Source organism: Scleropages formosus, chromosome 2 (genome assembly GCF_900964775.1).
Source record: "Scleropages formosus chromosome 2, fSclFor1.1, whole genome shotgun sequence".
In the NCBI taxonomy this organism is placed as follows: Eukaryota; Metazoa; Chordata; class Actinopteri; order Osteoglossiformes; family Osteoglossidae; genus Scleropages; species Scleropages formosus.
In genome coordinates this window covers 36050862-36054803 of record NC_041807.1, presented here as the reverse complement: position 1 = coordinate 36054803, position 3942 = coordinate 36050862, and the positions used below count along the sequence as shown (strand labels likewise).

General features: G+C 51.9%; 1 long non-coding RNA gene across 1 annotated transcript; it reads left to right on the top strand.

The window, feature by feature from the left end:
* The first annotated feature begins 1902 nt into the window (after positions 1 to 1902).
* LOC108924908 (uncharacterized) lies at positions 1903 to 2799 on the top strand. Its single transcript, XR_001965358.2, has 3 exons — positions 1903 to 2036; positions 2123 to 2266; positions 2382 to 2799. It is a non-coding gene; the product is annotated as an uncharacterized LOC108924908 (long non-coding RNA).
* The last annotated feature ends 1143 nt before the right edge of the window (positions 2800 to 3942 follow it).

The following is a 3942-nucleotide window of genomic DNA, read 5'->3' as shown; positions in this document are numbered from 1 at the left end:
GCCGGGCTTGGGACCGTCCACGGCGAAGTTCTTGCATGCCTACTTGTTGTAAAATCCCAGTCACAATTCGCATGTAAGACCAGCAGATGGAAAACCTTCCAGAGACAGACAGACTGGTGCCGTGAAGCCATAAAGCAATGGGAGAAGGGGGGGAGGGGGGGCGAAGTATTATCTCTCCCCAGACTACTGGATATCCACACAGCTGGAGGAACCTGGAGGAGTTGGCAAACACTCGGACAGGAACGGAGAAAAGGAAGCCCACAGTACACCGCAATAAAAGCGAGATAAGAACTGCTGAGAATAGCCTGACTAACAGACCGTAGTCTTTTCGGCGCATAATAAACACGGAGCTCTCAATACACACACACACACACACACAGGGTCTGAAACCGCTTGTCCCAAGTGGGGTCACAACAAAGCGGAGCCTAACCCAGAAACACAGGGCACAAGGCTGGAGGGGGGAGGGGACACACCCCGGACAGGACGCCAGTCCATTGCAAGGCACCCCAAGCGGGACTCGAACCCCTGACCCGGTAGAGATCAGGACCCATCCAGGCCTGCCGCGACACCGCTCCCCCGGCTCTCAATACCCAGCATGCATTTCGGCAACGTTCCTCAACACACCGCTTTGCTGTTTCCCACTAGGGAACAGATTAGCGGTGACGTCACTTCAGCGCACGCCACGTGGCCCGAGTGTTTACCTTTTGGACAACAGATAAATGTCATTGTGTGCGCTGTTGAACTCTGGGAGATTCCGAGCTCGCGTTTTTATTTCATTCATTTCTTTTATTTCATTAATTTTATTTACAGCCGATACCTTATTAATTTCACGTAATCCACCTACATGCTGCCCATTTGCCCGCAACCCTCGGAGGCCGGAACCGGCCATCGCCGCCGTGGAAAACAATCAATGAGCCCTATCAGTGTGTTCCAGGGAGGGCCGTTATCGGTGCTGAAGGTCAGGAAGTAACAGGTTGTTCCATGTACCAGGCTGAGCGTCAACACTCGGGGGGCAGTGATGCTGCGGGAGCTCGGTGTTTGTGATGTCTGGGAAAGAAGTGTCACAGTCAATAGATCAGATCCCCTGCGCAGGAACTCGGGGGAGTGTTTCCAAGTGTGCGTGTAGAGCGTGCGAGTGTGCGTGGTGCGGTGATGCACGTAGCTACAAGGAACGGCTCTGATTTGAAAGGGCCGAGAAATGGATCGATAGGACACGCGGCTGTCGTTTTTTCGCTTTTTCTTCGTCCTGCTTTTTATTTGCGCTGAGCTGATAAGCTCTTCGGGCACCAGGTTTACCGGAGTAAACGCGTTATGCCCGCGGACTGCGGTCTGTTTGTGTCTCGTATGCCCTCCGTAATCTGTAGCTTGGCTCCCACGTGTTTTAAGGGACTGGATGTCTGTTACGTGCGCCGTTTCGATATGGCAGGGGGGCGGCTTGGAGAAATAAAATGTAAAATTATTCATTATTTATCATTTGTGCGCATCCGTGTCTGCGTGTGACTGGTATCCAGCTCCAAGCGTACCCTGGTTCACGCTCCGTGCTTCCAGGATATGCTCCGGACCGCCAGGACCCCGAATTGGACAAGCGGTCATGTCAAGAAATGAACAAATGATCATTTATTATTATTGCCGAAGGGTATTGAGCCGTAACTCACACACATTTTCTGAACCGCTTGTCCCATATGGGGTCACGGGGAACCGGAGCCTACCCGGCAGCACAGGGCGTAAGGCCGGAGGGGGGAGGGGACACACCCAGGACGGGACGCCAGTCCGTCGCAAGGCACCCCAAGCGGGACTCGAACCCCAGACCCACCGGAGAGCAGGACCCTGTCCAACCCACTGCGCCACCGCACCCCCCTGAGCCGTAACTGTCTGATTATAAATTTCTAAAAAATATCTGCCGGTATCGCTGATTGTGAACGCAAATAAATAGAGACAGATAGATGGCTTTACTTTAAGTGCTTTGTGCTTCGTTGATCTGCAGTTCCGTGCGTGCGCGTCCATGTGTGCGCTTGGAGGAACCGCCGAGTTTGGCGGTGAGTCACAGGATAGAGGGCGCGAGGAGGAGGGGGGGGGGTGTCCTCTTCTAACGTGTCTGGATTCTGAAACAACTTCCTGGCAGGGAGAGCAGTCCCCGAGGAGGCCGGTGGGACGAGGGGGCCCCGGACATCTGGCTGCCGCTCCCTCCGTTACGCCGGATGCTTCCGCTCTGCCCCGTCGGCCGGAGCTCTCCCAGACAGACTCGCTCTAATCGCCCCGTTCTCAGGTACAACACGCTGTTATCGCATTTGTTTGCCAAACAACTTGTTAAACCGCGATCGGGGGCCGTTTGAAACGATCTGGGAGGAATACGCTATCTGTTCCTCTGTATGTTTCCCAAGGCCTTCGCCGGATCGCTGTTACACGCACGCTGGGAACACGCCACGCCGAAGGCGCACGGAGCTTGGGGACTCGCGAGCGTGCGTACGTGACGTGCGCGACGTGTGGCGTGGCGACATCGCCGGCTCTCTAGGCGGTTTGATCTCCGAACGCCGAGCAGGTGTTTAATAGGATTCACGGGACTGTACGGAATACCGTTCAAAAGTATGAGTACACCTGGGCTACCTGGACAGTATCTGAGTGAGGTGAACTGGAGAAAAAAAGTGAAAAGAGCAATGTACAGGTGTCCTACATCGCTGGGAATTGTTCACCAAATGCCTCATCAACAACTATTCATAGATATATATATATAGAGTATAGAAGGGGGGCATGATTTCAGGGTTTGACCGGGTTCTGCTTTCCGGTGGGTCTGGGGTTCGAGTCCCGCTTGGGGTGCCTTGTGATGGATTGGCGTCCCGTCCTAGGTGTGTTCTCTCCCCCTCCAGCCCTACGCCCTGTGTTGCTGGGTTACACTCTGTGACCCTGTATGGGACAACCGGTTTCAGATGGTGTGTGTGTGTGTGTGTGTGTGTGTGTGTATGTATATGTATATATATATATATATTTTTTTTTTACAGTACCAGTCAAAAGTGTCAGCCCTCTTGTTTGAATCTAGCTTTTGTTCATGAGACTTTGGATGAACAGCACACACACACACACACACACATATATGTACATATATAGTACATATATATATATATATATATATGCATACACACTGTGTATTCATATATTTTATATCCTTTTCTGTTTCCCTAAGACTCACATCCTGCATGTCTTTCACCGACTTCGGATTTACATTTACATTTATCCAATTAGCGGGCTCTTTTCTCCAAAGCGACCTGCAATGACGATAAACAAATATTCAGCCGACATCTTTCTCCAAGGTGACTTACAGCGTTAGGTACTCTACACTAACCCATCTGTAGAGCAGCGAAATGTAACACAACCACTCACTCACATTACGCTTAGTCACCAACCTGCCACATGCCTTTGGACTGTGGGAGGAAACCAGAGCGCCCAGAAAAAACACACACAAACATGGGAAGAACTTGAACGCTAAAGACGGGCTCAGTGGAATTCCCACCCATGTCCAAATACAGAGTCCAGTTGCTATGAAGCATCTGCGCTACCTGCTGAGCCACCGTGCCATGAATACGACAAAAAGAGAAGATTCTTGTTTTGACGGTTACGGCAACGAGTAATTTCCCACCCCTCGTTTCCGTACTCCTTGCTGCTCCTCCTTCCAGCTCCCGGTGTTCTCCGTGTTTCCTGCTCTGACTCCCCTTTGCCAGCATGTTCAGGTCCTCCACCGAAACCGGAGCGCTCTGTCGGAGACACAGGAAGCCCTCACACCTCTTCCGCGGCGAGGAAATGTAACTGAGATGAGAGGCAGACATCACTGAGAGACATCTGACATTTCGAGAACGCCGCTTTCCGCGCACAGCCCGACAACAGCTTCGCCTTCGTTTCATCAATCAATCAAATCAATCCGATCGTAACACACGGTTAGTTTCCATATCT